The sequence below is a fragment of the Apium graveolens genome, chromosome 2 (assembly GCF_009905375.1).
Source record: "Apium graveolens cultivar Ventura chromosome 2, ASM990537v1, whole genome shotgun sequence".
NCBI classification, from domain to species: Eukaryota; Viridiplantae; Streptophyta; class Magnoliopsida; order Apiales; family Apiaceae; genus Apium; species Apium graveolens.
Window position 1 is genome coordinate 188,393,652 of NC_133648.1, and position 12,823 is coordinate 188,406,474.

At 36.1% G+C, this 12,823-nt stretch overlaps 1 non-coding gene across 1 annotated transcript; it reads right to left on the reverse strand.

The window, feature by feature from the left end:
• Nucleotides 1-12,471: 12,471 nt before the first annotated feature.
• Nucleotides 12,472-12,578, reverse strand: LOC141709439 (small nucleolar RNA R71). Its single transcript, XR_012570015.1, has one exon. It is a non-coding gene; the product is annotated as a small nucleolar RNA R71 (small nucleolar RNA).
• Nucleotides 12,579-12,823: the final 245 nt, after the last annotated feature.

Consider the following 12,823-nt stretch of genomic DNA (forward strand, 5'->3'; position numbering starts at 1 on the left):
GCACGATCCAGATGATACAGAACTCAGTTCAGTTTGGGGGTTCTCCTACCGAAGACCCCAACATGCACATCAGGGATTTTATCAAGATCTGCGACACTTTCAAGTTCAATGATGTGACTGAAGATGCTACCAAGCTACGACTCTTCCCATTCTCTCTGAGGGACAAAGCTAAGTGCTGGTTACACTCTCTACCAGCAGGGTTGTTAGGTCATACATACTGTAGAAGGGGGTTGAATACAGTGTATACTACAATCAAATCGAATTAAGAACACAAGTATGAAACATAGAATAATCTTATTAATAAAATAGTATTGCAATGGAACTGTTCTCTCTCAGTGATGAACAAATATCATGAGAGCTTCTAGGGTTACAATGAATAATATTCTCGATTACAATAACACATCTAGTGTAAACCCCATGTTGTGTTTATATATCACACAGTTACAAGATAATCTTCTAATTGATATCGAATATAAGTCTGCATCATAAAATATATCAATTAGTTATCTTTTCCTCCAAGTCTTCTATTCTTCATAGAATTCTTCTCCATGCATAGCTCTTCTTGTGTTTGTCTTAATCTTCTTTCCTTCAATCAACCGCCTTCCTTATCTGAAAGTCTTCTTAAGTCCTGATATTATCTCCTGATGAATATCTTCTGATATCTTAAGTTCTGATAACTCAAGTTCTGATATCTTAAGTTCTAACTTCAGTATAAGTATTCATTTCCAGTTAAGTCCAGATTTGTTCTGTTAGTCAAGATCTGAAAACTAAACACAAAGTATTATTAGACATGACATCACAAATATATCTAACAATCTGCCCCAACTTGTAAATTAGCATAATATACAAGTTCAATAGATATTTGATGATGTCAATAACATTAAGTACAAATGCATATGAGAATTTGACTAGATAACTACAACTCACAGTCCTTGTAGCTTTTACCATCCTTAAAGTCTGATATCAGCTTTAGCCTGTATATCCTTCAAAATTTAACAGTTGTAGTCCTTGACTTGGCTTCAGTTTATGATCTCTTGAATGTCAGGAGTTGTTCTGAGATAATTCTTCAAAAGAGTTCTCTCAGCATATTCAAGTTCATTTATCATCCTCCTTTTAGCATCTTTAAGTTCAACTGTATCTTCCCATGTCTGAAAGATAGCAGCCCTGAGATCATTAATCTTTGCTTTCCTTATTTCCTGATCCAGTCTGATCAGATAAGCTTTATCAGACTCCAGATTAAATTCAACACCCTTAATACCCAGAAATGTAGTGATCCTGGCGGTATTAGGCTTCATCTCAGCTAATTCACCAGTGTGAGCTCTGTACTTTGGATAGTATGGTCTGTCAGACTTTACAGAGTAAAGTTTCTTCTGCCTATGAATATCAGATTTTAAATAACTGGCAGCACCATCTGTTGACCTGTTCTTCACTTGAATTAAAAATAAAACATGTTGCAGTTCTTCATAATGCTTCAATCGAATTGCATTCTTTCTTATCTGGAATACTCTGCCATCTGTCATAAAATAAAGCAATATGTCTTCTTTCAGCTTGGTATTGTAAACCATCTGTACAGACTCTAATTGATTTAGTCTTTCTGGAGTTGTCCCTACTCCTAGTTCAGAAAGAGATGTAGGATATAAGATAGAGTTGTTTACTCTTTTCTCTTCAGCATTACCCAGTCCTGTTTTATCTCTGGCTTCCTTCCCTTGGAGAAATCTACCCTTAAAAACATTTGTTGAAGTCTTCATAGATTGAGCAGATTGTTGAGCTTTAGTAAGTCCAGGTAGTAGAATTTTTGAAGGTTTAACATGAGCAATGTCAGAGGTTTTCTTTTCTTCTGATGTCAAGACAACTTGAGCTATGTCAGAGGTTGCTTGAATATTGCTTTTCTTCTTCAAAATCAGAGTTGCATCTTCATCAGATTTTGCTTCCAGATCCATAGTTGGCATATATATCTTTACAAGTTCATCAACTTTTGCCTTACCTTGAATCTAGGATCAACTTGCACCTGTGATTTGGACTTGGCCTTAGATGCCTCAGTATATGTCCTCTCTTTGATCACAATGCCCTTAGGCTTAGGTGGTTTCTTTACAATGACTTGAGCTTTAGACATTGACTTAGATTTGTTATTTTCAGCTTTCAGTCTAATCTCTTCTTCCTTCAGAGTTTCAATATCCATGCCTGGATTATCCTTTAGGAATAGCCTTTTAGAGATCTCTTCATCAAGCATCAGAGTTTGTTCATCAGAACTCATCCTTTTACCAGTATCAGAACTTGTTCTTTGACTTATAGTTCTGGCTTCCCTTGATAAAGAACCCCTGCCTTGAATTAGACCTCTACTCCTTTCAGAGTTTCCCTAGTCTTCATTATCATCATCCTTACCCTTTAGTGGTTGATCAGTTTTGCATTTGGACTTAATTACTTTCTCGCCAAAAAGCAGCTTGATTCTTCAAAATATCGGATAGTTGAGCTTGCTGCTTTTCTTGAGTCTTTTCTATATACCCAATGCGGTCAAAGGCTGGCTAAAAAAACTTGTTCTTTTCCAATTTGACATTCATGTCTTGCTGAATCAGTGTTTCTTGAATTTTGTTCACCTTGGCTTGAGTTATTGAGTGTTGACCTTGAAGGTTACTGGTACTCAATGCAGTAACTCTGAGCTGTGCTTTGAAGTCATCATTCATCAGCATCTCATCAGCTTTAGCCAGGTCCTCAACAAGAATATTTGCAGTAGGAACAAAATCAACTTTGTTCCACTCCTTGATCCATTCTCTTCCTCTGGAGGTTTCACTCCAAGGTACTGGTGCATCCTCTCTCACAAACTTTTTAATCAAATCAGCTTTATTAACTGTTTGTAGAGGTGCATGTCCTGAAGGACCAGCTGCATCAGCATTTACATTTGTAGCAGCTTCACCAGTATTTTTAGCATTTATTTCAACAGAACTTGCAGAATCTTCAGTATCAGCATCTTGTGATAGAATAACTGTATGTGAAGCAATAGAAGATTCATCTACATGAACATCAGCATCTAGCAGTGGAGTTATTGGTGGAGTTTGCTGAGGAATGGTTGGAGCTTCCAAGTACAGAACCTCAGGCACATTCAAGTTGTGAATATCTATTTCAGCACTTGTACCTGGATTATCAGCATGTACTTGATCAATGATAGGAGACACAGGAGGTGTAGGCATGTGTTCTTGAGTATTCTCTGGCTCTTGAATAGGAGATTTGTGAGCTTCAGTAAAGTCTGGTTCAGTAGTGGGAAGAGATTCAATCAGAATTGGGTCTTTTGAGATCAGAGATTCCTGACCTCCTTCCTCAGCTGCTACTTCCATTCCTTCTTTAGAGATTGATGATTCTACAGCCCTCCTTGCTCTTTGCTTTTTAAGTCTCTTAGTTCATGGAGAGACTCTGGGAGATTGATCATCAGAGTTTAGCTTTTTAAGCCTTTTTAGGGGCCTAGAACACCCAATTTCTTGAGCTTTCTGAGAAATGACCTTCTCAGCTACTTCAACAACATGTACTGATGGTTGAACATGTACCTCATCATCAGACTCATCTCTTAAAATCATCTTCCTTCTTTTCTGTTGTGACTGAGGTATTATCTTAGTCCTCTTTGCTCTAGAAGGAGAAGGTTTCACTTGATTATGTGCTGATGGTTGGTTGGCATGTTCTGATGTGAGTGTTTGTTTAGTGACAGTAGTAGGTGATGATGGATGTTGTGTGTTGGTGGGTTGGACATCGGGATATAATGCTGAATAGGTATCATAATCAGCATTTACCAGAGCTTGCTTTACTGATAAAGGAATTTTAAGGGGTCTCAAACTCCCTTCTTGTTGTCAGCAGTAAAGAGATCAGTAAAAGCCCTCTTAGCTAACCTAAAAGGTTCTATTTGTTCACTTGCTGGTTGTGGTTAATCTGATGTACAGTTACTGTAAATTAACTGACAGAACCTAGCAAAGTAAACTACATTCTTGTCCTCTTTCATTCTATCTCCTATAAAAGATAACACAATCTTTGCATAATCAAAATGAGACTGGTTTAGGAGTTCATACCAAATTTGTTGTGTCAGCATAGGAATGGCATCAAAATTTGAGCACTTGTTGGCAAACGTCTTCATGATGCAATCGAAGAAGAAGCTCCATTCCTTTCGAATATATGGGCGTTTGAGTTGACCCAACTTAGCCAAACTCTGTTCATACCCAAGATTAGCCATCATTCGTTGTAGCAATGGCTCCTCAACAGCGGAACTGAATTGACAGTTTTCAGGTAGGTTTAGAGTTTTTCGAACTGTGGCTGGAGTAACAACATACTCAACCTCCTTTGCTGTAAACACAATGCTTGGAGTCCCATGCTTACCACCATCATCATAAAGTCCTGTACGCCAAAACGTCAGAACTTGAGTTCCAGATAAATAGGATGGTTGCGTCAAAGCGAACCCAATTTCACTATGAGATAAGAAATCCTGAATAAAATGAAGTTCTGAAGGAGCTTCACTCTTAGTGAGAATGGCATCATAGTTGTTGGGGACGAACTTTGCTCCATTAAAGATTATATCCTTGGGTGCCATTGAAAATGAGTGAGAATTTAGAGTGCCTGAAAGGTGTTTGATAAAATGTCTGTATAGAAAACCGTCAGAGAATATGAGAAAATAAGAAGAAAAAAAAGAGTATATAAAGAAATGTAAGTAAAAGATTTTAAAATCTTTTATCTCTTTTACTTATACGCTCCACTTGACAGCATTTATTGAGAAGTGGAACAGACTTTACACTTGTCAGCCATGCAGTAGTTAAGATAGTAGTTAATGGGCACGGGAAATAAGTAATGATTACTATGCACATGCAGTTTTTCAAAAAAAACTGTTCCCACTAAACAAGTAATTATGACTGTCTTTATCTCACTTAAACCAATATTCTGATAAAATATAACCGTTCAAGTATTGACCAAAAATAAATCAAGTAAATAAATACTGCCAGGTAAGCTTCAGAACTTGACTATTATCAGAATTTAAAGGTCATCAGAATATGGCTTCTGTACTCAAAAAGTGAATGTTTATTTCTGTAATTCTTCACACAAATAATGATATGGTTTCCCAGAACTTAATCATCAGAACTTCCATCATAACTTGTCCTCAGAATTTATGCAACTGACACTTAAATTGTTCATCTAAAACCACATTTATCACCACAGTAATTTTTATCATTCATATGGAGTGTAAGTGGGTGCTTTAAGCTAAATATCAGACAAAGAGTAAAGTCTGATTCACTTCAGTACATCTTAGAAATAAGGCATAACTAAGAACTTTGCTCAAAATCTGTCATTAGTCTGAAGTCTACTATAGAATGAGTTCATACATGAGTCCATCTCAACTGTTTTGTGCTCATTTTATGCATTTTTTGAAATTCCTTTTTACAGTGGCTTCTCAGTGTAAGTGAGTCATGACTGCTTATTAGAATTTATGTTATTATCAGAGTATTTCTCCAGTAATCAGAGAATGTGAAAAGTCACCAAGAAAATTTTATTTTGCTTTTCTAATGCATATTACTTAATACCAGCAATGCACTTGGGTCTTCCCTTCCACGTACATTTTTCTCTAGATCTCAAAGGAGTACCTGATATTTATTTCTTTTCTGTATTTTTTTTTCTTTTGATAAGTGAGGCTTTTCAGCACTTAGTACATCCATAAGATTTACCAACATCAGAACTTAACATATAAGAAGCATTATTCTAGTTTTTGACTTAGTAATAAGATACACAAAGTAAACCTAACCAAACTCAATATCAGAATTTGCTTGTGTTAAAAGATTTCCACATAAACAATTACTTCAAACATGGGATCTTTAGTAAATTAAAGACTACTAGGTCTGCATCTAGCACAGTTATCCTCATTGGATTAAATAGTCACAGAAACATTCATATCACTATCAGAGTTTAGAAATTCACATCAGACAACAATCAACACTTAGGTAAATTTCAATTTAAGCACAAATTACATAAAGATAGTAATATCTGTTAATATTGATCATAAAGTCTGATGTATCAGAACATAAACTAAACAGATTTAGAGAAAGAACCTGAAACCATTCCAAGTTCATTTACCAATCTTGTAAAAGTAGCTTCACACAGTGGTTTTGTGAAGATATCTGCTAGTTGTTGATCTGTTGGAACAAAATGCAATTCTACTGTACCTTGCATCACATGTTCCCTTATGAAGTGGTACCTAATGCTGATGTACTTTGTCATTGAGTGCTGAACTGGATTACCTGTCATAGCAATAACACTTTGATTATCACAGTGAATAGGGATTTTAGAAAATTCTAACCCATAATCCAGTAACTGATTCTTCATCCAAAGAATTTGTGCACAACAGCTTCCTGCAGTAATGTACTCTGCCTCTGTAGTTGATGTGGAAATTGAATTTTGTTTCTTGCTAAACCAAGAAACTAATCTGCCTCCAAGAAATTGGCAGCTTCCACTTGTGCTTTTCCTGTCAATTTTGCACCCTGCAAAATCTGCATCTGAGTAACCTATCAGCTTAAAGTCTGATTCCCTAGGATACCACAATCCTAGATGAGCTGTACCCTTAAGGTACTTGAAAATTCTTTTCACATCTGTTAAGTGGGGTTCTCTTGGATCTGCTTGAAATCTTGCACAAAGACAGGTAGCATACATAATATCAGGTCTACTTGCAGTTAGATAGATTAGTGAGCCAATCATACCTTTGTAATCATTAATATCTACTGATGTACCAGTATCCTTATCCAATTTTGTTGCAGTGGTCATAGGAGTGGATGCACTTGAACAGTCTTGCATTCCAAATTTCTTCAGCCAATTTCTGGAGTACTTAGATTGACAAATAAAAGTTCCTTCTTTATTCTGCTTGACTTGAAGGCCCAGAAAATAGCTAAGTTCTCCCATCATACTCATTTGATATCTTGACTGCTTTATCTTGGCAAACCTTTTACAAAGTCCGTCATTTGTAGAACCAAAAATGATATCATCAACATATATCTGCACCAAAAGTAAGTCCTTTCCATGGTTGAGATAGAATAAGGTTTTTTCAATAGTCCTTTTGTTAAATCCACTTTCCAGAAGAAATTGAGTTAATGTCTCATACCATGCTCTTGGAGCTTGCTTAAGGCCATAAAGTGCTTTATCAAGTCTCTAGACATGATTAGGAAATTTTGAATCTACAAAATCTGGAGGTTGTTCAACATATACTTCTTCTTCCAATTCTCCATTAAGAAAAGCAATTTTTACATCCATTTGAAAGACTTTAAACTTTTTGTGAGCAGTATAAGCCAGAAATATCCTTATGGCTTCCAATCTAGCAACTGGCGCAAATGTTTCATCATAATCAATTTCCTCCTGTTGAGAGTATCCTTTTGCAACCAGCCTTGCTTTATTTCTTGTAATTATGCCATCACTATCAGTTTTGTTTCTGAACACCCATTTTGTACCAACAAGTGATCTGTTCTTTGGTCTTGGCACTAGGATCCAGACTTTATTTCTTTCAAATTCATTTAACTCTTCCTGCATTGCTTGCACCCAATCAGCATCTTGAAGAGCTTCTTCCACTTTCTTTGGTTCAGCCCGAGAAAGAAAAGAATGATAGAGACATTCATTTGATGTTGTTGTTCTAGTTCTAATACCTGCTTCAGGATCTTCAATAATCAAGTCAGGTGTATGTGCTTTAGTCCACTTCCTTGCAGATGGAAGGTGATCTCTAGAACTGGATGCTCCCCCATTATCCATGTTGTCTTCATCAATATTTTCTGATACTCCCCCTGAAATTATGCTCTTTGAGTTGGATCCTTCAGAATTTGAGTTTCCAGAATGATCAGAACTTGGCCCATCAGAACTTGATGAATCAGAATTTGAGTTTCTAGAATTATCAGAACTTGGCCCATCAGAACTTGATGAATCAGAACTTGAAGTGCCTGTTCTAGGTTCTGATGCTTCTTGAGATGTGGTTGGATCTTCAATATGCTCCCCTGCATAGGTGCATTTTCCTTTGGCGTAGTCACCACAGTTTCAATAACATTAGAGTTTAACCCATCGGAGTTTGTAGCATCAGGATTTAGACTATCAGAATTTACAGAATCAGAATTTAAAACTTCATAATCAAATCTCAACTGATCATGATCATTGAAATCTTCAAGTCCATTAATCTTCTTATCATCAAAAGAGACATTGATAGATTCCATGACAACCCTTATTCTTAAATTGTAGACTCTGAAGGCTTTTGTGGAAAGTGGATATCCAACAAAAATTCGTTCATCAGCTTTTAGATCAAATTTGGATAGCTGTTCACGATTAGTCTGAAGAACAAAACACTTGCATCCAAATAAATGAAAGTACTTCAGATTTGGCTTCTTTTTCTTCACCATCTCATATAGTGTTTTTCCATGCTTGTTGATAAGTGTTGCATTCTGAGTAAAACAAGCAGTCTGCAAAGCTTCAGCCCAAAAGTAGGTTGGTAACTTTGCTTCATCAAGCATAGTTCTTGCAGCTTCAATAAAAGTTCTATTCTTTCTTTCAACAACTCCATTTTGCTGTGGAGTTCCAGGAGCAGAGAATTCCTGCTTTATTCCATGGTCTTTGCAGAACTCTTTCATAATCATATTCTTGAACTCAGTGCCTTATCACTTCTTTTGATTTTCACAAAGTCTTTGACCAATTTATCTAGTTGTTTGACATAATCAATCAAGATAGATGCAGTTTCACTTTTTGTGTGCAAGAAATACACCCATGTGTATCTGGTAAACTCATCTACTATGACCATAACATATTTCTTCTTTGCAATAGACATGACATTTACTGGACCAAATAGATCAACATATAGTAGGTGATAAGGCTCAAGAATTAAAGATTCAGTCTTGCTCTTGAATGAAGATTTTCTTTGTTTTGCCTTTTGACATGAATCACAAAGGCCATCAGGAGCAAATACTGATTTTGGCAGTCCTCTCACAAGATCTTTCTTGACTAGTTCATTTTTTATTATTAAAATTTAAATGAGAGAGTTTCTTGTACCAATCCCGGCTTTCTTCAATTGATGCTCTACTTAACAGACAGATTGCAGAACCATCAGAACTTGTTTAAAGCTTGGCTTCATAAATGTTACCATGCCTGTATCCCTTTAGAACAACTTTGCCTAACCGCTGTCACAGATTTGACTAACAACTTTACAACTTCACAGAGGTCTTCAAAGAAATCCACATGATAACCTCTATCATTGATTTGACTAACACTCAGCAGATTATGTTTAAGTCCTGAGACTAGAGCTACTTTTTCAATGATGACATTCCCAAGATTGATATTGCCATATCCCAGAGTTTTTCCCATGTTGCCATCTCCATAAGACACTCCTGGGCCAGCCTTCTCCACAAAGTCTGATAGTAGGGCTTTATTTCTAGTCATATGTCCTGAACATGCACTGTCCAGAACTAGGATGTTTTTCCTGTTGCCCTGCAATCACAAAGTCCACTAATGATTAGTTTTAAGGACCCAGACTTGCTTGGATCCTTTGGCTTTATTAAGTTTCTTAGCATTTGCAGCAGATTTAACTTCAGAGTTTATGCTAACATTTTTCATATCAGATTTTACAGTATCATACTTTGCATCAGAACTTACACTAGAAGGAATAATGCTAACTTTCTTTAAAGAAGGTTTTATTTGATAATAATCATAGTACAGACTATGATATTCCTTACAAGTATAAATGGAATGCCATAAACTACCACAATAAAAACAAGGATTTTATGGTTTAAACCTAAAAGACTGACTCTTAACTCCTGATTTAGGAGGTAAAGAGTTTATATTCTTATTCTTCTTGCAAAAAGAAGCAAGATGGTTAGAGTTTCCACAGTTATAGCATTTCTTTCTAGGAGCATTAGGAACAGGCTTATAATTATTGCTTTTATTCACACCTTCCTTTCCATTCCTATTTTTCCTAGGTGGCTTGTCCTTGTTTACATTCTTAATCTCTTTCATCTTATACTTAAGTTGATTCTTTGTCATTAAGCCTATGTTAACTTCAGCTGGTTTATTCTGTTTTAATTTGTCAGAAATTGACTCTGCTTTAACTTCTGTATCAATATCTTTCATCTTTTCAGAATCAGACTTTACAGTTTTAGCTACAAACTTAACAGGATTTACCTTTGGCTTAGTAGTCTGTTTAACAATAATTGGCTTAATTTGTTCAGTTCTTGTTTCACTTTTATCATCTCCATAACCTAAGCTCTCTTTCCAGTTTCCACTACTTAGTAAATTCTGAGTTGTTCTGCCAAAGTTAGTCCAAGTCCTGATAATCTCTCTTTCCTTTTCTAACTCAGTTTTTAGAGATTGATTCAATTTTAACATTTCATCTCTAACATAAAAAGCATCATCTCTTTCTTTCTGAGTTTGATGGAACATAACTAACTCATTTTCTAAATAGTCATTTCTTTTCTTAAAAGCCAGATTTTTAGAAGTTAACCTATCACATGTTAAAGTCTGATCTCTATAGCTAATAAATATAGTTTTAAGATAAGATCTCAACTCATTAATATCATCAGTATGAAAAGCATAAGTTGTTTGAGGTACCTTTAACTCGGCAGCTTCAGAACTGCTATCAGCATTTGCCATCAAGGCATAGTTCACCTCATCTTCAGAATCTGAAGTGTCTGTCCAGCTTTTCTTCTTTGTGACAAGTGGCTTGCCTTTTTCACCTTTTCCTTTCTTGCAATCAGGAGATATATGGCCTTTCTCACCATAATTGTAGCATTTAACATTTGAGTAATCTCCTATGTCAGACTTTCTTGCTTTGCCTTCAGATTTTCTGAATCCCTTCTTATCAGAACTTCCACTTTTCCTGAAAAACTTCTTTTCCCTTCTGAATTTCCTGTAGGCTATCTTTGTGATACCCTTCACCATAAGAGCACACAATTTCATCATCTCTTCATCAACATCCATGCCTCTTTGGGGGATTCCTCCTCAGCCTTAAGAGCAACTGTTCTTGACTTTCTCCCATGCCTCTTACTTCTTTGTTCCATCTCAAGTTCATGAGTTTAAAGCATACCATAAATTTCATCAAGAGTAGTTTCATCAAGAACATAGTTGTCTCTTATAGAAGTTGCCTTCAAATCCCAACTTTCAGGAAGAGCTAAAAAAATTTAAGATTAGAATCTTCAAGATCATATTCCTTATCCACCAGTGACAGATCATTCAAGAGTTCGACAAATCTGTCATATAAACCAGTTAATGACTCATTAGGTTTTGAGTCAAAGTGTTCATACTCTTGAGTGAGTATAGTCCTCCTGTTCTTCTTAATTGCATCAGTTCCCTGGCATCTTGTCTCCAATGCATCCCATATCTCCTTTGCAGTCTTGCAGTTAATTATCCTGTTTGACATGATGTTATCAATGGCATTATGCATCAAATGCCTTACCTTTGCATCCTTGGAAATAGATGAGATATCTTCAGCTGTACACTCACTTTTCTCCTTTGGTACAGTCTTTGCTGGCTAATCTGCAACTACAATAGAGAGCTTGGTTGGCTTATGTGGCCCTTCATTAATTCTGTCAAGGTATTCTGGATCTGTAGCTTCCAGAAACATAGCCATCCTTACTTTCCATATGTGATACTCAGAAGGTCTCAGTATGAGAACCCTAATAGTCTCATATCGATTATGGATTTGAGTCTTTGGAGTTTTTTCAGTTTTGGTGGGCTTGGTTGGAGTTTGTTCTTCTTCAGACATGATTCTTTTGGATCTTTACCGTATATATGTTAACAGATTGGCTCTGATACCACTTGTTAGGTCACACACACTATAGAAGGGGGTTGAATACAGTGTATACTATAATCAAATCGAATTAAGAACACAAGTATGAAATATAGAATAATATTAATTAATAAAACATTATTGCAATGGAACCGTTCTCTCTCAGTGATGAACAAATATCACGAGAGCTGCTAGGGTTACAATGAATAATATTCTCGATTACAATAACACATCTAGTGTAAACCCATGCCGTGTTTATATATCACACAGTTACAAGATAATCTTCTAATTGATATCGAATGTAAGTCTGCATCCTAAAATATATTAATTAGTTATCTTTTCCTCCAAGTCTTTTATTCTTCATAGAATTCTTCTCCATGCATATCTCTTCTTGTGTTTGTCTTAATCTTCTTTCCTTCAATCAGCCGCCTTCCTTATCTGAAAGTCTTCTTAAGTCCTGATATTATCTCTTGATGAATATCTTCTTATATCTTAAGTTCTGATAACTTAAGTTCTGATATCTTAAGTTCTGACTTCAGTATACGTATTGATTTCCAGTTAAGTCCTGATTTGTTATGTTAGTCAAGATCTGAAAACTAAACACAAATCATTATTAGACATGACATCACAAATATATCTAACAAGGGTCTATCACCACTTGGGAAGATCTTGCTCAAAAGTTTCTCACTAAATTCTTCCCCATGGCAAAAACTGTAACAATTAGGAATGCTCTTACCCAGTTCACGCAGCAAACTGGAGAATCTCTGTGCGAGGCTTGGGATTGATATAAATAGATGTTAAGGAAGTGCCCACACCATGGCATGCCTGATTGGATGATTATCAACTGTTTCTACAATGGATTAGGTGCTACTTCTAGACCCATACTTGATGCAGCATCAGGAGGAGCCTTGTGGGCTAAGAGCTATGATGAAGCTTATGAACTTATTGAACTGATGGCTGCTAATGAGTACCAGAATCCTTCCCAGAGACTGACTCAGGGAAAAGTAGCAGGAATTCTGGAGTTGGATGCAACAACTACTATAGATGCCCAACTTAAGGCTTTGACAA